This window comes from Pongo pygmaeus, chromosome 2, assembly GCF_028885625.2.
Source record: "Pongo pygmaeus isolate AG05252 chromosome 2, NHGRI_mPonPyg2-v2.0_pri, whole genome shotgun sequence".
In the NCBI taxonomy this organism is placed as follows: domain Eukaryota; kingdom Metazoa; phylum Chordata; class Mammalia; order Primates; family Hominidae; genus Pongo; species Pongo pygmaeus.
In genome coordinates, this window is record NC_085930.1 from 79,494,027 (window position 1) to 79,517,605 (window position 23,579).

Consider the following 23,579-nt stretch of genomic DNA (forward strand, 5'->3'; position numbering starts at 1 on the left):
AATGTTTATTGAACTGAATAGAACATCACCAAAACTACTATGAGTATACAGATATACATTGAAGTTGCACCATCACATTAAATTTTATTAAATATCGTCACTTCTCCTATAAAAGAAAAATAAAGCAAAGAGACAACCAATTTAAATAATGCAAAAGAGGTAAATAATTAAACAATGCTGACAATGCCACCCAACAAGCACATGCCCTAAAGTGAATGGGCATGAGAAAGATGTAAAACTGCTCTGCCTAAGCATGATTTAGTCCCTATGGAAATACATACTGTTGTAATCACATCATGCTGAGTGTGAACGCGAGGGCTCACTGTAGGCACTGTTTATGCAATATGGCACCTCCACATGAGCTGGGTCCATAATCTTTAGTTGTTGCTCAACTGAAGAAAGCAAGGTCTGTTTCAGTGTTGGAGGAAAACTGACTCTGTTGGACTCGTTGAGAAATTCAATATCAGTTTCCAATGTGGTAGCCAATTTTGCATCTGCATTACCAAAAATATAGAGAACAGAAATTCATTAAGCTGTGGTGCCAAGCACTCTAATGACTACAATGTTGAGAAATGAAGTGAAAGACAATAGTAATTTGACCATATATGATTTTCACCTACCTGATATCTTTAGACTAACACTGCAAGGAGATGCAACTCCATCATATTTATGAAATTGTTCTAAATCTAAGCTTTGGAAATATGTTTTTCACCTACCTGATATCTTTAGACTAACAACCAGGAAGATGCAACTCCATCATATTTATGAAGTTATTCTAAATCTAAGCTTTGGAAATATGTACTTATTAACACATGCCTTATTTTCACTATAATTTAATTTAAAATACATATAGCATAGCTGTGTAACCTTGAACTAGTCACATAAATTCTGTTTCCTCATCTGTAAAACAAAAGGGCCAGACTTTGAACACTCATATCCCTTCCAGTAGTATCATTCTCATTTGGAATACATTAAATTCCATTCTATATGCAGAATAATCTAATTGGGAGATGATTGGTTGAAGCTTCATTATGAAAATCAGAGCTAGGAAGCCATTTCTGTGACATGGAGAATAGTCAGACAGAATTACATGTATGAGCTTGATGAGTGAACTATTAAGATTGATACTAATGAGATTCTATTTTTATAAGTTGTCCCTTGACAGCAATTCTTAAATAAAAAGATAGGACTAATGTCTCAGGCACAATTCAGTACACAGTCAGCAAATGAAGAAATACCTTTGTTAAATTACCTTTGAGTCAAAAGCCTGTTGTCTGTGAGATTAGTTCTCATAATCATTTTTTATTAAAAAACCAGCTGCCATTTACGGACAGGTGTTTAATTTGAGGTCATGTTAGAAAAATAACTATTTAAAACAGTTTTATATACTTGAAGAATTTATTGGACACATTTGAAATTCCATTCACAACAAATGCAAGAGGAAAGTAAAACAAAATTATGATTTCTCATTATTCTCTAGAAGCACTGGGAACTTAACCCTACCAGTCCCATAGTGAAATGATGAAGCCATTCTTTAGTTATGCATATTCTGCTACTCTATTAAGACATTTGCTAAAAAGTCAATTTTTCTTGAGCACATTAATATATATACGAATTGAGGTGTTTCAAATTATATTTTTATTGTAAAAGTTTAAATTTTAATCCAGATTTCAGCATTGCCTATACTTAGAAGGAAAGACTGTCAGTCATGGAGGGAAAATACCATACCCTGTTAAACTCCTTGCAAGAAATTTCTTTTCTAGTAGTTATTTGCTTTGCTCTCAGAAAGCATAATTAGTCACATTTTAATAGTCCCTATGACCTCTTTCTATATAGACAGGTGTGGAAGAAAATATTGAAACTCAGGAATTTGTCAAAGTTAATTGAAAGCAACAGAACCAAAATTTCGAACTTAAGTTATTTGAAATTAGAGTTCAGATTATTCATATGTAATCAGATAATGCTTTGATGTCTTGACCTATGTGTTTTCGTTTCTAATATTTATTGCTATTCCATGGCTCTTCCCCATTTCGGCCCTAGCTTAAGTGTTTTATGTTCAAGATCTCAGTAAAGAATAAAAAGAATGACTCAGAAGAACACAAAATGATCAATTTTTGGCTTTTGGCTTTTGGCTTTTAAGATAGCATAATTGTGTAATGACAAAAGATGAGTGCTTTATGAAAGAATACTTTCTGATCTTTGGTCCTTCTCCCTAAACCCCACCACATTCATAACCAAGGGCTGCTAAAACAGGAGAATTAGTGGGGAAAAAGAATGTGGATATGGGTGGGCTTCAAGAAGGACCACTGAACCCTTGGATGAGCCCCAAGGTGGGGACAATGGAAAACCTAGAACAGCATGTTCTCACTCGTAAGTGGGAGCCGAACAATGAGAACCCATGGACACCAGGAGGGGAACAACACACACCAGGGCCTGTTGGGTCCCCTCAGGGTGAGGGGAGAGAGAGCATCAGGATAAATAGCTAATGCATGTGGGGCTCAATATGTAGGTGACGGATTGATAGATGCAGCAAACCACCATGGTACACTTTTACCTATGCAACAAACCTGCACATCCTACACATGTATTCCAGAACTTAAAGTAAAATAAAATTTAAAAAAAAAGAAAAGAAAAAAGAAAACCTAGAACAGGAAGGAAGGGCCTTGTCCCAGATGTAGCAGATTCTCCTTGGTTACCCTCAATACATACACCACATCTATCTTCTCTCTCTCTCTCTCTTCGTTAGTAATAGAGATTGTGCATTTTAATCACCACAAAGCCTTTCAGTCAAAGGACTGTATTTCCTGGTATTCTATGCAGCTGGCTTTGATCATGTGACTAAGTATGGCCTATCTTCCCTCTCCCTCATGACTTAAACAAAAAAGAATAGTGAAAACTGGTCTATGAGATGAAGCCACAGCATGAGGATAGCAGAGCAACAAGGTAATGAAGCCTTGATAATGACATATTTAAAGGATTGTATCAGCCTTGAAACACCATATTAGCACAGAACCACCTTCCAGTATTTTCACATGAAGGAGAGATGAACATCTACCATATTCAAGTGACATTATTTTCATGTCTCATAAAACAGCTCAACTACTATCATAATACACTAGCTGAAGCCCAAAAGATGGCCAGATATTGTTTATTTTTTCCACCCAGCACAGTGTGAATGCAGAAAATTTTTCTCTAGACAGATGGGACTGAGACCTCCTCAGAGAGTTTCAGTGACCACCACAGAGTCTGGAAGGGCCAGGGAGCATAGGAGCAGAGATCCCCAGTACTCGGAGTAGTGCAGGAATGGGGGATGGTCTACCAGGTGCCACCAGATGACAGAGAGAAGAAGGATTGGAAAATGTCTGGCAGCTAGAAACAAGGAGGAATCACAGTAGCCACATGGACTAATGGCCAAAGTCCATATAGGAATGGCAACTTACCAGCAAATGCCAGTGCTGAGAGCTAATAATGACCCAAACAAGCTTGTGCCCACTCCCACTCTAAATTAATATGCTCTGACATTACAGACACCCACTGGAATTTAGATACAACCCCAGAAAGGGAGGAAATAGGGAAGCCCTGAATTCATTGAAATTAATTTTTTTTTACCACTTAGAAAAATAGAAACTTGTCATAGACATTAAGTTCTAAAACACTCAAGTTCGAAAAACTAAAATTGTTACCAGTTCTTACATTTCTTGGTTTGTGGTCTGTGACTTGTACTTGATACCAAAACAATTGTTAGGTGGTAGAGGACAGTGGAGTTAACAGTTATTAAATAATAACCAGTTTGTGGATTATTCATTGCATTCATTCATTTACCAGCCCTTACATAATGTATGAGCACTCAAATATTTCTAAATATCTGTTGAATTATTCCATTTCACTGACTGTGGTATTATATGAATAAACTTTCCTGAATAAATTACTACAAGTAAAACTTAAAATTGTCCTCCTCCTCTTTTAAATGTGGAGAAACTGCCTAAAGTTCCTTTAAACACTCTCTAATCTATACACCAACTAATTCCTTGAATATACATGTCCAATAGTAGAATCTTTTTTGTAATAGTCTAGTGAATTTAGTGCCAATATTGGGTAACATTTTTCTTTTCAAAGCTATTTGAGCGGTATTTTGCAGGTGATGAAACATTTAATATGGCATTATCCACAGGTAACCTTCCAATTTCACTTTTTGACCTAATAACCTATTACATATTGTATTAGTTATTTATTTAACACATTTTTTAGCATTCATTATATACCAGGGGCTGGGTTATCACTGCAAAGACAGCAAAGAACAAACCCATTGAGGCTTTTACAGATTCAATAACAAAGGAAAGTATTAAACAGAAGGAATAACAGTTTAAGATGAGGCCCGATAGTTGAATTACATTTACCAGGCCAATGGGGTAAAAGATGAGAGGAGGGGAAGGCAATATTTTCCAAAAAGGAGAACACATTTGAAGTCTTAGGTAGAGGAAACTGTGTCTGAGGAATTCCAATTTCCGTGTGACTGTATCATAGAAGGAGAAAGAAAGAGCAAATGAAAACTGAAACTGTACACACAAATGCAGATTTGAGGAGCCATAAATCCCTAGAAGGAACCTATGGGAAAAGTCCATGTTCCTAAAAACTATTCTAGAAAAGTAGAGTCCTGCAATCACAAGTCAAATGCTTGCAAATTTGAAGCCCCCTTGAGGTGCCTGAGCTGAAGTCAATCGCTTTCCTTTCCATCTCTCAGGAGAAACTATCAAGAGATCCAGGGGGAAGAGTGACCAGCAGATTTTACCACTTTTACGACTGTATATTTTAGCAATTATTTAGAACCTTGACATATACTTTAGATTAATTTTATTGATTTTCACAAGATTTACAGCTTATAGATTTTTTAAAGAAAGTTTTCCCTATTCCCATTGCCAGTCCTCAATATGAGCCTGAAAAGCTTTTCAGAAAGGAGATCATCAGTTGAGATGAACAGAAAGGAAAACTGATTTGCCTTCCATCCCTCACACTGTTTTACTCCAGAAACAGGAAAAGGGAATGCCTGAATAAGGGATGATTGTTGGGGACAAAATTCTTAAATTAGAAAAGCTAATTCAGTTCATTAATAGATCATTAATAGATCTTCCCAAACCAACAGAATTTAAGATCATTCAAATATATCAAGAGATAGAAAACTTGAGTGTTCAAGGAAATAAGATTATACTTTAGGGAAAAAGTCATATTCCTCACATTCTAAACACTAACTCATCGTGGCAGGATTGCAACCAGATTCCTCTGATGACTTTTGGAGAAGAAACACCAATTAAACAGACAATGACAGAAGGAATCTGAACTTATAAAACAATCACATTGCACAATATTCCCTTAAAATTGCTAAACCAGAAGGCAGATCTATATAGGATGAATTTAAACTCCAGTTCAAGCAGAATTAAGGGGTGTAATGACTACTCCTCAAGGAAGACAGACCAGAAAAATTAGTATGGAATTCCAGAGTTTGTAAGATATTTACTATCCTAGACTACTATATCTGAACCAACTAGTTCACTGAATTGTAAGCATTCAAGGCTTAGAAAATAATTGAAAATAGTGAGAGAGGAAAGAACAGAATAATATTTAAATTCCCTAACTGTGCACAATTCAAAATCTGGCCATAAATAAGAAAAATATAAAATACACTACAAGACACCCAAAAGCCTTTCCCTTAAAAGAGGATTGTTCAAAGATTCAAAACTATAAACAAAAATAAAGTTTGAGTAACTAGGAGACTTTAAAAATTGACTTCAGGTAACTTTCAAGCAATATTCTGGGAGTAGACTCAACGTGGAAGTCAATAGAACCTATCCTGTCTTTTGTAATGGACTCAAATCTGAAATGGGGACTTGGTCAGAAAAATAAATGGAGTGAGATATCACCAGTTTAGAAGATCTGCAACAAGTAGCTGAGTATTTTCAAAAAGTTCTAGAAAGTAAATAAGCTAGAAATAAAAACAAATATCTGATTCTCAGATAAAACAACTGACCACCCAAAGAGCCAAGGATACTCTATTCTCTAAGAATCAAGAAACTGTAAATGAGGACACTTACAGATATCGCAAACAAAAGTGTTATTGGAAGACCCATGTCACTTATTGGTTGACAAACAAAAAGACAACTGTACAAATCTGTTGAAAGATACCGCTCCAACAAAACTATTGGAAGATGCCAATTCCTGTCCTTTCACTAAACTCCAGAGGGGAATTGTTTACAAATATAAATGAAGAACAATACACTTTTCTTGTTGATCAATGACACTCTGTACACCATCAATCCCACTAAAGAAGCAGATCTCATCCTTTAGAGCACTAAAACTACTAAAATGCTGGGATTTTCTAGTGACTCTAAAGCTTTTCCAGTGTTCCAACATAAAATTGTTACTTCGAGATCAATATTGGAAAAACCCTCCTTTCTTTCCTGACACAACTTTTGCAAATTTAATAGGTAAACATCTACTTTGCCAGTGGAACTGCCAGATTAAACATAGTACAGAAGTATTATTTTTAGATGTTTCAGGAAATTCTCCTGCACACAATCAAATTATGGCTGATATGGATATTAATATATCCTCATTATGTATGATTCAAAAAAATCTTAGAATTTAGCTGTGGTTCCAGAAACACTATGGACAAAAGATAGTCTTCTCTAGTTATTTCTTCTAGACTCTAGATTGATTTTTCTAAAACTTTACCTAAACTTTCTCAATGGCTTCTTAAAGCTGAAGCCAAAGAAGACCTTAAACTAATTGTGACCCCTACCTGGAACACTCCAATTTACCTATGAAATGATTGAAAAAGACATTTTACTGGTGCAGTTATTTATAAATTATGTAAGGTCTTGCCCCTTACTCAAAGTCTTCACTGTCTTTGTTATTCTCAATACTCAGAAAAAGTAGAAAAAAACAAGTAAAACATTAAAACTGAAATTACCTAACCAATCAAATGCCTTTCAGCTCCCATAGTCACACGTCCTACTCTAAGTTCTTTTCATCCTATCACCTTTTCCCTTCAGGATCTCAAAATTCTATTCTTGCGAACCATGAACTAGTCACTGCCAGACACATGTGCTAAGGGATAATGTCACATATACTTGACTCCAATCTTTTGCAAGTTCAATATTATAAAAAACTAATCCAATATACTTGGTCCTATCATTAACAGGCACAGGCTGTCTTTCCTCACCAATCACCTAATCTGTGTTTCACAACCCTAAAAGCAAGTGAGCTAGCATACTGGGAAAGAGTGATGTACATTCACGATCTCATACAAATCTTGCAGCAACTCTTTGAACTAGATTTTATTATTATCTCCATTTGACAAAAGAGAAAATTCTTGGTTAAATCATTTGCCCAAGCTCCGATGTCTGGTATTTGAACCCAGGTTGTACAAAAAAAAACCTTAACCACTTAGAAAAATGAAGCATGCAAGGATTTGGGCATTAATTGAAATCTAATTTCATTAACACTGGTTAGCTCTTCAAAAATGAAATTAAATTATGCTTGATGTTATATTCCATAGAACTATGGCCAAATTTATTAATGCTTGCCAAAACTCTTCAGTGTTTGAGGTAGTTCTTTCTTCTCTCCTTCATAGATTTGGCCACATTTGTTCATTGGAAATTGTTATTAAAAATGTTGTTTATCATGTGTGCAAAGAACAGGGATAAGTCTTAAAGCTAATGATAAGAGAATGCACAATCCAGCTGTCATACAAGGACCTAACCAAAAATAATGTTGATTTTTGAGAATGGAGTGATTAGTAAAAGAAGAATGATCAGGTTTTCAGAGTCCCAGACAGTTCCATCATTTTGTGGTAGTAATTATGAAACATAACCTGACTTCTTGAGTACACACTTGGTGACTGTGATTGGGTGAAATTTCCTCCTCCAGCACTTTCTTCTAGATCTTCAAATATGTGACACCGACAGAAATGAAGCTGGCAAATCGATGCATAGAGAATTGTCTCACATATGTAGCTCTACCCAGGTCATACATATGCATATTGTTTTCTCATTAGCATGTACTGAAAGGAAAAGAGCATACAATAATAGAGGCACATTGGCAATCTGCAAAGAAATGGAAATAATGAGGGTCTTATCGCTTTTAAATTTCTTTAAATATATTTTTAGAAGGCAATTTTTGTTGATCTGTATATTCACTGGTGTGTGTGAAATAGCTCTCCTGGATTTGTTTTTGTTTTGCCATAGACATGACATACATTTCCCTTAAGTCTGAGAAATTAGATGCAGGCCCCACATGATTTTCTCATCCTGAAACTTACAAGCACTTGATTTATGGGTCTTTTAAAAGTGAAGAACACCCACAGATGTGCCAACTGACTTTTATTTATTATCAATTTTCTCTAGTGTGGACTGAAGTAACGCCATCAATTATTCTCCACCATTACCATATTCACTATCATCTACCTATATTCTTTTTCATTATGCAAACATTAATGTTCCTTTCAAATCCCTTTCTGCCCAGTGCTTCTTTTCATTTTCTTTCCCCATCTTTGCCTTTCATTTCCTACACTAAATTTTTACTTACCTGGTGATTGCTTTCAAACCCTTTTGTATTAACCTTAGATTTTGAACTTTGTCATAAGTGTTTTATAGACCCATTTTCATTACCCAAAAAAAGCATACTTGGGTTTTCAAATCCATTTGATTATTGAACCCAGCCATTTGACTTCAACGGGGATATGCATAACAAAGGATATATTTCAAATGTAAAATATGTCACACAAAATATCTGGATTTTGGTGGGATCAGTTTTCTCATTATTCCATAGGCTCTAACAACTGAGTCAATTTTAACTGAATTTATCAAAGAAATATTCCTGAATTACTAATGCAATGTGCATCCTTTGCAAGAAGGACCTGTACTTTGTCATGAATATATGCAGTCCATGAATAAGCAAAATCATGTTCATTTAAAAGGCTTGTTAATCCTGAGTGAATTATTTAGATTCTGCCACCAGCCATTTTGTAAATCTAAGGTGTCACACTGATTTAATAAATGAATGAACAAATGAAAGGGCTGATAGAGCTGTGACAAAAATTTAAAAACCACAGACACTAAAGAAATAGCATATTTTAAAGCCTTTTTACAAAAACAAAGGAAAGACACTTTTCTAGGCATCTCCAAATTGTGATCCCAGCGTTTCCCCTACTTAGCTAATAAGTCTATCTAACTTCTGCTCATTATAAAGTTAATCATTGTGTTGTAGTATATTGTTTCTTTTCAATTCTGATATCAAAATTACCCTTGATAGCTGCTATATTTGAAGATGATTGAATTGAACTTTTAATCTGATTAATCAAAGAACTCAAAATATAATCATAGTAATTTTATATAGGAATACATTTTGCTAGAAATCACAGAAAAGCCTACCACAGTGGCTATAAACATATTTTAGTATGGTTATCCAGGAGTACCATGGCAGTTCAGTGGTATCAACAGGGATACAGGCTCTTCTGTCTTTTCATCCTCAACCTGTAGGCCTTAACCTTCATTTTGTTTGCCTCATGATCACAAGATAGTTGCTATGCTACTAAACCTCACATCTTAGTACCAGCAGGAAGGAAGAGAGAATGCAAAGAGGCATAGGTTATTCTTTTTTTCCTTGATGAGATTTTGCTTTATTTCAATAAAGAGAATCCTGCCTAGGAACGCTGACCTCATTAGCAAAAAATGGTATCACTTGACCAACTCAAAACTCTTCCAAAACCAAGAATATGAGTATTTTGGTTTTCTTGTCTGTCTACTTGAGGAAAACAAAGGTGAATAGGACTATGAATGACCATGGTGTAATCTATCTGCTGTATTTCCAGTTTGTTCCTATTGTAGAATCTAAAAGGAGAACATGAGACACTATTGAAGATATTTGATAAGAAAGATAAGGGGATCACAAAGACAATAATAATTGAGCATAAGATATGTGGGTTAAGATTGGTGGAATATGGTGGGTGATGCAGCTAGGTAAGTTTGAACCAGACGTTGAAAACAGGTGAAACCAAGCCAAAGATATTAGCTGTGATGCTATGGACCACTATTCTCCACTGGGCTATACGTTAGAATCACTTAGGAGGCTTTCCAAAAATGTTAACGCCAGCTAAATCTGAAATTCTTGGGATAAGGCTTAAATATCTATATTTAACATTTTCTTCATGTTCTTCTTAAGTACATCCAGGGTTAAAAGAGTGACTCTGAAATTTATTTTGAGAACTGAAGGTTGTAGAGTAAGCCACCAACAGAGCAAACTATTTATAGATTCATTCAAAATATAAATATGGAGAAAAATTAGCTTGTCAATATAAGTGTCCTTTACAGAAAACTCAAATAAATATGTCCTTAATGGATAGAACTTGAATATGGATATACATTTAGATCTTGAATATCTCTTTAGAAATTATTTGAAAAAAATGTAATAGTATGTCATTATTTGTAGTTTTAATGCCATTAATCATGAAGACCGGAAAAGCCCAAAATTTATCAATGTCAATTCTGAATTACATATTTAAAGGAAACATCTACTTCAAACCACTTGAGATATTTTGATTTGTACAGTAGTCATGAGTATAATGTTTCAAGCTTTATGGATTATCTATTTACATTTACTCTGCAGATGTTATTTTACATTGGTCAGGATAGGCTAACTTCTGTAACAAAAAACCCATATCTCAGGAAATAAATATTTATTATTCTAAAATAAGGGAAAACGGTGAACATGGAGAAGAGAGTGGGAAGTTTTAAAGAAATGGGCATGAACTTGGCCCACTATCTATTGTCCAGAGCTAAGTCAAATGGCCCCACCTAAATGCAAAGGAGACTGAGAAATACAGTCTTCTGTGCCCAGAAGGAAATGGAAACAGAATGTAGGAAACACATGGCATTGCATCTGCCCCAACTACCTAAACACTTTTGAAAGTGACCTTTTGAATAATCTAGAAAAAGCCATAGAACTTCTCCCTAGAAAAATGCATGCATTCACATCATTTTATATATGATTTCACAGGTTGTATGGATCCAGTTTAAAAAACCCCACTCTCCAACTCTGAGAGTTGACTACGTAGATTTGCCATGAGTACTTTCCATAACAGAAAAAAATCACTGGACAATTTCAATGATTATAAAACATGTATACTCTAGTCTGTCTTCCATATCTCCCAATCATTCTCATAGGAGTGCAAATCCTACTGTGAACTGCACATATAAAAGATCTAGGTTGGATACTCTTTATGAGAATCTAATCCCTGATGATCTTTCACTGTCTCCCATCACCTCCAGATGGAACCATCTAGTTGCAGGAAAACAAGCTCAGGGCTCCCACTGATTCTAGATTACTGTGAGTTGTAGAATTATTTCATTATACCTTACAGTGTAATAATAATAGAAATGAAGTGCACAATAAATGTAATGCACCTGAACCATCCTGAAACCATCCCCTCCCACCACCCCAACCGTCAGTTCACGGAAAAATTGTCTTCCACAAAATTGGGCCCTGGTGCCAAAAAGGTTGAGAACTGCTGTGTTAAGCCTTCCAAATATTTGAAGAATTTTTTCTTTCAGTTGCCTAGGCCAGAGGTTACAAACCATCTAAGGACTGGAATGGGCTTGCAGACAGGTGTTATTTAGACTGAACTCCTTTTTTAGGCATTGAGCTTGAATGCCTTCACACCAGGCATTTTCTACTCGTTTCCACCACACCTTAGTTTATACCCAATGACTTTCTTCATTAAGTTCATGCCTGGTGCCTGAAGGCATGTGAGTTTGCAACCCTCTGCTTTAAGCTACATCCTTTCCAGGTAAATCAGGAATGGTAAATAAGTTTATCTCATGTGCCAATTTCGTGAAAAATGTCGAAAGTGCATCCAGATACAGTGGCAAAGAATCTTGTGGCTGAAGGATCATGTCTGCTGTGAAGACAGGAGATGGGAGGAATGGCTTATGTACCCTTGTTTATAATTCCTGTGCTAATCATTTACTGTCCCCTCAAGCATCTTTTAATAACTTCATTTCTAGACTTGACTTTTCTCTAGTGCCCTAGTTTATCAGTGAACCTTTTTAAAAATGGTTTGAAGAATGTGGATACTACGTGTGGTACAAACAGCAAATGAGATAAAATGGACTATGACTTCTGTAGACCTGAAGGTATTATGCTAACTCAACCTAGGTTGCATACTTGGTATGAATGACATATAAATAATTTGTGTCAAACAGATAGTGCCACAATATCCCGGAGTATTCTTCACACAAACTGCAATAGCATCTGACTTTTCTTTATGCCATTTTTGGGGTTTGATTTTAAATATTTTATATATATAATATATTATATTATATAATATATCATATATAATATATATAAAATTATATATTATATAATATATATAAAATTATATATTATATAATATATATAAAATTATATATTATATAATATATATAAATTATAATATATTATATAATATATTATATATATAAATATTATATATATATAATGTAGCCCAATAAACTCTCTTTGGATCCTATGATTTTTATCTAAGTTATTTGCTATCTTTTCTAATTTTACGTTTTTAAATTATCTGTTAATGTGATGACCAGGCATCATCATTTAAGATGTTTTAGCTGCAAGAAAAAGAAAGGCAAGTCAAATTTGTTTAAATGGCAAAGGAGACTATCAGCTTATTACCAGAAGTGCTAGGGTAGACCTTGCTTTGGAGATGGATGTTTGATCTGTGTTATAATATGCTATCCAGGACTCAGGGGTTTTCTACTCTTCCTTCAGCAACAGTGTCAGCAGCATCCTATGGCTGTTCTTCCTTAGAGTCATGGGTGCCTGCTATAGCAATTGGGGCTATACACTCCTACGCTTATGTATAAGAGATGATACACCTTCTATTCTAGTGACAATTTCCCAGAAGCTCAAAGAAAATATCTCATTGTTTCCCATGGGGCCACCTTCTCTCAAACCCTGATGTCAGGGAAGTGCCATGAACTGAATGACATAAGCCTGGATTCCAAACCAATCATTGGCAAGGATTATAGGATGGTTATGATGGATTTAACTAATCAAGTCCAATGCCTGGAAATGGTATCAGCATCTAGACCACTTAGTCTTTCACAATGAAGTTGGTATGCAATGAATATAGGCAAGGCAACATCAGTGTCCAGTATACTGGTCGCTTCCATCTTTATCCAAGTCATTGATGTATTTTTTTCTCCCAGGAGTCACATTCTTCCACATTCACCCTTGCAGTTTACCTGGTTCTGTTTTATTTACCTTTTCTCTCTCATTCAAGACAGCATTTTCTCCATAAAGCTTCCTTAAGCTTCTATTACTTTCTCTCTCTCTTTGGTGACCCTATACACCCTATAGAACCCTAATCCTGTCATAGTATGCACGCTATAGTGTAGTATGTATCACTTCCTATTGTTAGAATGTTCTACTTTCTTTGGTTTCTCACAATGAACTGCAAGTATCTTGAAGGTGACACCATGTCTTAATACCTATGGCATCCCCAATGCCTACCCCAAGCACCTGACACATGGTAGGACATCTATAAATATTCATTGAAATGAAAAAATGTTGAACAAGAAGAAACTACCTTCAGATTGTGTGATCACACCACCTAGAATGTTTCTAAATTAACGTTAGTTAATTAATTACTTAAATTCAGTAATTTAATTTAAATAATAATAGTTGAAGTCTGGTTGGCCAAAGAAGTGGCAGTATATCTAACTATACTACCACCCTACCCAAATTTCTTCAAATGGATATCCTGAAAACCTAAAACTAAGCCTTCACTGAAATAGACTATAATTGGCCCACATTTCAAATTTAGCAAATGTCAGAAAATGAAATTCATTTGTGGGACTTGTTCTTAGTAAACCTATTCCAGTTTTCTCTTTTTTTTTTTTTTTTTTCCGAGATGGCGTCTCGCTCTGTCACCCAGCCTGGAGTGCAGTGGCACAATCTTGGCTCACTGTAACATCCACCTCCCAAGTTCAAGTGATTCTCCTGCTTCAGCCTCCTGAGTAGCCGGGACTACAGGTGCATGCCACCACGCCTAGCTAATTTTTATATTTTTAGTAGAGACAGGGTTTCACCATATTGGACAGGCTGGTCTTGAACTCCTGACCTCATGATCCGCCCACCTCAGCCTCCCAAAGTGCTAGGATTATGGCATGAGCCACTGCGCCCGGCACCTATTCTGGTTTTCTAAGATTATTGATGGTTTCTTTTCTTTTGTTCCTACGTGTCCACAACTAATCTATTCATTAACAACATAAATAGAAATATTCAGTATGGTATCACAGATCTACATCGAATGTTTCTAGCCATTGTAATGTAAGGCCAGACTTAAGCACAGACAAATAGTGGATGCAGCAGTTTGTCATGTTGCTAACTGGGTCTGAAGCATGGTTTTTACATTCTATTAGTGTTACTTTCTAATTATTGATTATCACCCTTCTCCCCTCAGATTGTCAGCATTCCTGCCTGTTGTTATGTGGGGGAAATTCGAAGTGTATGAATAATCTATGCTTTTCTTTTGTTATAAAATTTTTCCTGGATTTTTCTCAGGGAGACTAATTTCACGTAGTATAAACTGAAATTACATATTTCTATAAGACAATCCAGAGCGAAAGAAAAACCAAGGAAAGCAATGTTTTACACGAAGCCAATAAAAAGCAGGCAGATTAGCTCTAAATCAACTTGCGGCGTGTCAGAGAAGTAAATTTAACTGCTCAGAGTCACAGAGGGAGAATCCATCTTTGTCTCTGTGGTTTAAGTAAGATTTTGACAAGAAATTTAATAACATGGAAGAATAAATGTGATACTATACACAGTGGTTTGTTTCATGAAAGAAAAGGATGAAAAAGTCACTAGATGTAAGTCATTGTTCTCAATTCATTGTTTCTAATTCATTGCATCTATTCATGAAAACAATCCTCACTCAGCCTCTATGACTTTGGCATTTGGAAATAAAAATGGAAGGAGAGAAGGAGTTCCCCAGAGCTTTTGACTGTCTGAGTGTTTGAGGCCATAGACAACAAAGCAATACATTAAAAAAATACTGCACCATGAAATGCAATACATTCTTATAGACTGAAATTAAAAATAGATTAATTCTAGATTTTCTGATGGTAAAATTTTGGATAAGTACATCAAAACTAAATGTTTATCTTTTCTCTGGTATTCAAGTTTTACAGGTCTAATAAACATATGCCTGCCAGTTTTGCCAATTGTGTAATACCACACTGGAATTTCTATTTGTTCCAATGGGTTTCTACTGTTTCTAACCATTTCTTAGCAATGGGAAAGATACCTAAAACATCAAACATCTTGTCACACCTAAAATGTGCTGTGTGGTTTACATGCATGCTTTATGACTATATGCTTTATGGAAGAATTGCATTATTTTTAGAGCTTTCCTGGAGTAAGATGTTTCCTAATGAGAATGTGCAGTTTTCAAAGATAAGGTGAAGGATTTTCTTGATCTCTGAATTTCTTAATACCTAATGTAATGTCTGATACTCTGTGGTGCTCAATAAACATTGCTTGAATAATAACAGAGAGTGGAAAGACCATGGTTTCAAAACCATTAAGACCTGAGTTCAGATTCTAACTCTTCTACTTATTAGCTCAGTGACTTGGAGCAATTTCCTGTTGTTCTCTGAGCCTTAAATGAAAACAATGACATCACCTTTGCAGATTGTTCTGAACACTTGAGACCATATGTGAAGGGAAAAAGAACAGTAGGTATGTTAATTGCAGCTGTCAGTTGCATTGTGTCCCCCCACATTCATATGGTGAAGTTCTAACCCCCAGTACCTCAGAGTGTGTGATCTTATTTGCAGATAGAATCTTTACAGACGTAATCAAATTGAAATGAAGTGATTGGTGGAGGGAACTCCACTGTGGTATAGTGCTACATTTTCTAAAATTCATGTCTAAGAATCACAATTAAGAATTAAAGAAGAGTTTAGAATCTCCTGGATTTGGCTAGCTTGATTCAAGAGCCCAGATGATAATATGACTGGTGTCCTTATAAAGAAAGGAAGTCTAGACACAGAGATTTGCATAGAGGGAAAATGATATTAAGAGATATAGGGAGAAGACAGCCATCTACAATATGACTGGTGTCCTTATAAAGAAAGGAAGTCTAGACACAGAGATTTGCATAGAGGGAAAATGATATTAAGAGATATAGGGAGAAGACAGCCATCTACAATATGACTGGTGTCCTTATAAAGAAAGGAAGTCTAGACACAGAGATTTGCATAGAGGGAAAATGATATTAAGAGATATAGGGAGAAGACAGCCATCTACAAGCCAGGAGAGGGGCCTGAAATGGGTCCTTCTTTCATAGCCCTGAGAAAGAACCAACCCTGCCAACACCCTGATCTTGGACTTCCAGCCTCCGGAACTCTGAGACAATAACTCTCAGTTGTTTAAATTACCCAGTTGAAGCCAGTTTGCTATAGCAGCCCTAGCAGATGAAACTGGTTTATTCCTCACACATGACTCTTTGGTTTCATTCTTTTATTGAATTTCTCATTCTTTTATTGAATTTCCCTTCCTTGAACTCCCAGCATTTTCTCTTTGCTGTGTCTGTGGATGTCGTCTAGGAAATGACCCAGAGTCACCAAATCTTGCTCCGGTCCACACTGAATCTTGTGGCCAACAGAACTTAATCACCATCATCATTTTTTGTGTCCAGGCCATATCTGTTTCAAGCCAATTAAGTGGCTCCAATTTAGGCAAGAAGGTCAATAAATGGAATACAAATCAATGGTTCTTGTGTCTAGAAATAAGTAAAAGGTTTAATATAATTTTATCTAGATATAATTAATAACTCCACTGTGGTATAGTGCTACATTTTCTAAAATTCATGTCTAAGAATCACAATTAAGAATTAAAGAAGAGTTTAGAATCTCCTGGATTTGGCTAGCTTGATTCAAGAGCCCAGATGATAAACCACTCTCTCATCCATTTTCTTGAGTTCAAATTTCTTTCCTGTATACTTTTTCGTATAAAGATAAAAATTGTAACCCTGTCTAGTGCCTTCCTTAGGTAGAAGTAAGAGATGAATCACAGCTTAAAGATTCTGACCCTGCACTAAAATTGCATTTTGTCCACAGCAAATGGACTGAGGATTTAGTAGTCCTGAATTCAGAATCTTTTAGCTGTTCCAACTTGACACAAATGTGCATTTAACTAGCATCCTGGCAAAGAAGCAATTCCCTACTAGGAATTAACTAAATGATATCTGTTTCCATTATTTGTATTTGCCTCCTTCGGCTAAATGCATTTTCATTTCCCCTTGGGTTTCACTTCTTTCAATATTTCTTGGCTGTGATTGGTTTGATTTCTGACATTTTGGCAGCCTCAGTTCAAGAGATGAATGCAACTAATTTGGTAGATAAAATTCTAATCTTCTCTGTCTTGAGTGTCAATTTTTGAAAGGTAATCTAAGCTGATGTCTCTATCCTGTAATTTATTTTGTCTAGATTTGACTAAAGCCAGGTTTGAGCAGTTGATTACATTCTCTGATCCAATCACCTGAAGGCTAAGACCAATGACACAGGCTCTAATTGAAGAGAGGGAAAAAAAGCACGGCTCTAAAATCTTTTGTGACAAAACATTAGGCCTAAATTTGCCAGTTGAAAAAAAGTGTTGATGAAGTTGCTAATGAGTGAACTTGGCTTTCTTCCTTGAGGTCTGCCTTCCTCTGCTCTCCTTGGTCCAGCAGAAAACTCTGTTGGCATATTTATGAATAACTAAGAAAGATTTTCTTTCAGAGAGAATTCCTTTGGCTCCAAAGAAAACTCCATTCCACAAAGTAAACTTGATTTCAGCCTAAACAGGTGCCAGATGCTGGTATCTGGCACTAAGAAATATATTTATTGAGTTACACTTTTAGTTCAGAAGCCATTGAAAAAGGTTTCTACAATTTTAAGTCATCAAAACTGCTTGCATAGCTCTCACTTTTTATTTTAAAATTATGTGTGTGTATATATACAGATACATGTATGTATATATATATGTGTGTGTGTATAATATATACACACACACACTCCTTTGGAACTCACTATCCCTTAAATCCTTTAATCTCTTCATCTTAGAAGATTGTTTACACAAATGACTTTGAATGTTTTCACTCAAATTCTGTGCTTTTCTATTTAATCCAATAATGAGCTTACCCATCCTTCTGCATTGCTAAATGGAAAAGTACCCCTGGTGTCTACTGACATGGTCACCCCATGCTAGGCCAAGGCAACATCGCCTCAACTTTCTCGGGTTTAACCTTTAATGTAGTATGCAGCATCCTGAGACCTGCATGCATGATGAATGGAATCTCCGGTCCGTCTGAAAACGAGTTTGTGTCAGCAAGAAGATTTAGTATCCCCTGTGCACCCTCGAGATAAAAAATCGTCTGGGCTTGTGGGAGCAATTTGTCTAAGAAGAGTAATTTTAGAAATTCTTGCAATGACTTTAGAGGGGCAGAATTCATAGTGGTTTTCCCCTTGATTTTATTTCAAACACCTGTTCCTCATGAACAGGCATAATTCGAAGCCAAGGTAATGGGGACCCACGGATGCACAGAACACACAGAACTGACTCATGTCCTTTGTGAGGTTTCTCTCTACAGATCACATGTGAGCCCGTGTGTGCTTGAAGAACATTTGCTAACGCTGGTCCTTGCGTTTTCAAAATTAGAGTCTATTATGAGGCACTCTCAGTGTGGTAAGTCTAACTGATAAATTATGGAAACAAAAATAGAAAATTGATAGCTGCGATAAGTTTCCTTAGTGCACAGCTGGTGCAAGCATCTTGCTCTCCCATCTGTGTGTCAGCGTCTGCATCCCTTTTCTACCACCACAGGCACTTCTTTTCTTCTCTGAAGTAAATCTCTTTGCCAAAAGTCTGTTTGTTTGTTCTGCTCAACAAATGGCACGTTCTTAGTATGAGCCCTCTCCCAGTTTTTCACAAGAACGCTTACAAACATTTTTCCCCCTTTTACTTAGACTCTTGACCATGTACAGAAAACTATGTCTTCTCCAGGTAAGGCAATACTGTAAGCAAAGTGTGTCTCTGGCCTCCTTGGCATTTCTCTCAAAAGCCAAACACTGCGACAGTGAGCCCATGCAGTTTGTCCTACTGCCCTTTGTGAGTCGGCCAGTCTTAGAGACCATGAGCACAGGGTTCTAAATCTGGAGACAGGCAGTCTCTTATGTTTGCTAAGTATGTGATCTCAGAAGAATGACTCCATCTGTCTTTGGGCCAGGTTTCCTCATCTGTCATTGTTCACAACATGACAACAATGACACTTGTCATATATGAAATATAGGCGGGAGATTAATTTAGGCTAAAGATAGGCTTTATAATACAAAGACCTCATGACATTAACCCAGTGGCTTAATTAACAGAGAAATTTGTATTTTCCACAACTAAGTGTCTGAAGGGAACGTTGCAGATTAGTGGGTGGCTCTATTCCATGCAGTCACTCGGAGATCCTTCATTCCACGATATTACTCTGCTATCCCCTTGAAATTCATTTTTATCTTCTAGGTTCAAACAGGCTGGATTTCCATGGGTTCTAGCTTGCCGAAAGGGTGACAGAACATCAAAGAGACCTGCCCATAGTGTTATGGCACCAGCCTTGGCACCAAACATATCACTTCCATTCATTTTCCATTAGAATGAACATAGTCACATGACTACACAACTGCAAGGGAGGCTGGGAAATATAGTTTTGCCCAGGAATATGGAAGACAGGTTAAGCATATAGACATGGTTAAGACACAGTTACTGTATCTCTATCACCATAGGAATAGATTCTATCTTAAAATCCCACAAGATTAAATGAAATAACATATATTTGACCTTGACATATAGTCAGTGGTCAATAAACGTAAACACACATTACTACTAGTGGTAGTATTTGACAAACTCAAGTGTTAGAGTGAAAACAGACTACTAGACGACTTAGTTTCACTTAGTACTAGCACTAATACAACCCACATCTGACAGGCTATTAGGGATTTCTGCCCCATCCAAAAAGGGATCTGGAATGAGTCTACATCTCAATGCTCACTGATCTGGAACACATAACTTGCCTAAGCTTCCGATATGGCTCAGAGTCCCTCTTCAATTCTTTGCTAGGCTAAGACACTTCCCACTCCACCTAGTTCCTGCCAGTTTTTTTTTTTTTTCTTCATGATATGGATCCAGCTTCCTCTAACCCCAAGCATCTAATTGGGCCCCCCTGCCTATTTGGCCACCAAGTATAGATTAGGATGGAGACCAGCAGACTAGTTCCTGTGCTCTTTGGTGCTATCATGTCACATGGTTCATCTTATTGTAACTGCTTACTCACTTGACTGTCTTCTGCCCAAAACAATGAATTAGCTGAGAACTAGGACTCGGTATGCCTTATTTACTATATATTCCCAATGCTCATCAAAGGACCTAGCATATAATAAGTGCTCAAAAACTATCTGAAAGAATAACAAAACAAAAAAGTAGAAAAATATCCCTAGAAACTCAATATATCAGTTAGCATTCTTAGAGATACTAGCAGCTAAAGTAGACAGTGTAAAGATTAAGGCAGATAGAGAATTTATTTGAAAAGGCTAACACAGGGGAAGTCACGAAATTATTGAAATTGGCCAAGTGACCAACAGCACCCAGATCCACACTAGAACCTTGGTCAGAGGAGAGAACTGGCATCACCACTGATTATGATGACATTTATGTTGCTGCTCTTTCTGCTGTCAGAACCTGATTGTGAAACAACAACCAAACCATGCATGGCAGCTTCTGATTGTTTGAGGCTATGTCACATGCCAGGCACCTAGGAGTGCTCAGCATTTGTGGTGTAATTTTATATCTGCTGTACCCCCAATAAACTCAGAAAGGGTTAATTGGCCAAAAAAAGATAATTATTTATTACACTCAAATATACCTCTTGCTATTTTCATGCTCCAATCCAGTCCAAAAAAAGCTGACCTAAGACTCAAGAAAAGTTCCAAGGTCCTATTTCACTTTGTCTTACTTTCTCAGCTCTACATGAATGAATATTTCTGAAAGATTTCTTAATTTATTCATTGTGGTACCAAGCCATACTTCAACTCTCTCTGGACATAGAGAAGAATTGCACAAAGATTTATCAAAATCCACTACTTTACAAAGACAAGTGCTTATTCGTATGCACAAAATTAAGATGGAGGCAAAGTCTTGGCATGGTGGTATGTTTCCTCCATGAGAGAACACAAGACATATTTTGTATTTGTATATTTATGCTTTTGTTTATTGCCTTGTCCCTTACAGAATACAGTCTTTATAAGGGCAGGGACAAAGGCATTTGTTTTTGTTTGTTTTTCTTACTGCTGTATCCCCAGAACCTAGAACAATTTGTAATATGGGGTTGGCACTCAGTAAATGAATGGTGAATAAATAAACAGATTGGTATCTGTTACAGGAGTGGAGTGGTTAGCACACAGGTGAACATTCTGACCGGATTTGTTTCTTCTTCACAAAGTGTTGGTCTTTATAAGTTATCTTTCCATTAAGTTGGATAGGGGATTATAGGAACCCATGAAGAACTTAAGTCCTGTGCTCTCTACCTCTGACATAGCACCCAAACCCCAAGTCTGCAGTTCTGAAATTTCCTTCTCTGAACAAAGGCCCCCTGCTCCCACTTCTCTCTCCCAACCTCCAACCCTCCTTTGGCTCTCCAAGGCCTCTAGGTTTTTACTATTCATCATCACCCTTGTCCCTTCTTGACTGCCCTGGCAGTACTCTACACTACTCATCATGTCAAAGATGCTCTTACCAGCAGCACTAGGTTGAGTAGTGATCTCAAAACCTCATGTTAACCCAGAACCTCAGAATGTGACCTTATTTTGAAATAGGGTTTGCAGTTACGATCAAGTTTAAATGAGGTTATATTGGATTAGGGTGGGCCCTAAATCCAATGACCCATGTTCTTATAAGGAGAGAGAGAGATCCAGAGTCACAAACAGATATACAGGGAAGAAGACCATGTGAAAACAGAGAGAGACTGGAGTTACGCTGCCATAAACTGAGGAATGCTAAAGATCTCCAGCAACTACCAGAAGCTTGAAAAAGGCAAGAAATGATCCTCCCCTAGAATCTTCAAAGGGAGCATGGGCCTTTTGACAAACTGATTTCAGACTTCTGGACCCCAAAATGTGAAAGAATGAATTTCTGTTGAAGCCACCCCATTTGTGGCACTTTTTTAAGGCAGCCCCTAGGAAAGTAATATGCTAGCCCTGGAGTCTTCACCACTCTGCCCTCCAGCCACTGTCATGATTCCCATCCCCAGCCCTGAATCCTTCCTGTTTCTACTGCTGCTTCCTTTTAGCTGAGGAGCCTGCTGGTAAAGGCACACATAGGCATATTTTGTTTTTGTATAAATACAAAATCCCTCCCTCCAGCATCTTCTTCCAGCAAAATACCCACCTCCCACAATCCTGCTTCATCTAGAATGCCTCTCTCTCACTGGCCCATCTGTAAGCTTGCTTACCCTGAAAAAAGACCTCCCTATGTCCCTCTGACCTCTACAGGACTGCCTTTCTTCTCTCTCCGTTTGGCCAGGCTTCTTAAAAGAATAAACGTATACCAGGCCCGGTGGCTTATGCCTCAATCCCAGCACTTTGGGAGGCCGAGGCAGGCAGATCATGAGGTCAGGAGTTCGAGACTAGCCTGGCCAATATGGTGAAACCCCATCTCTACTAAAAATACAAAAATTAGCCAGGCGTGGTGGTGCATGCCTGTAGTCCCAGCTACTCCAGAGGCTGAGGCAGGAGAATCGCTTGAACCCAGGAGGTGGAGTTTGCAGCAAGCAGAGATTGCACCACTGTACTCCAGCCTGGGTGACAGAGCAAGACTCCATCTGAAAAAATAAAATAATAAAATAAAATAAAATAAAATAGTGCCATCTACCTCATCCTTTAAAACATCAAAACAGCCCCATAAATGTTCTTTACCATCCTTGACAGCTCTGTGGTCTTGGGCACTACTGAACCCTCTCTTCTTCCTAAAATCTCTCTCATACACCCAATTCTGAGACTGTTTTGTCCTGCTCTCTTCCCACCTTGACAACTTCTTTTCAAATTATTTTTCCTCCCTCCCATATCCCTTAATAAAGGCATTCCCTTAAGTTTGGCCTTTTACCTTATGTTTTTTATTGTTTTCCTTGATGATCATACCTATTTTCATGAATTTCTCTGTCCTTTCTGCTTAATTTATCATGTACTTTGGAAAGACCTCAACACATGTTTGAATAAATAAATGAATGAAACCCAAAATCTTGATCTTTAAGATCCACGTTTCTAAATGTGTACAGAAATAGGTTTTGTTACGTGTTTCTAATGCCTAGCTGTGTTCTTTACATGCTAAACGAATGAGAATAAATGAATAGCTATTTTTACGCAAATACCCCGCTGGCAAAGAAAGGTTCAATAAATCCGGATTTCTCCATCTGTACCCACAAGCCAGCTCTTCCTTTTGACTTTTTC

The 23,579-nt window shown here is 36.9% G+C and overlaps 1 long non-coding RNA gene across 1 annotated transcript in view; it reads right to left on the reverse strand.

The window, feature by feature from the left end:
- Positions 1-442: 442 nt before the first annotated feature.
- Positions 443-23,579, reverse strand: part of LOC129034050 (uncharacterized) — a 94,815-nt gene continuing 71,678 nt past the window's right edge. The window contains exon 5 of the long non-coding RNA XR_008501742.1: positions 443-494. This is a non-coding gene — a long non-coding RNA (uncharacterized LOC129034050). The remainder of the gene's footprint in view (positions 495-23,579) is intronic.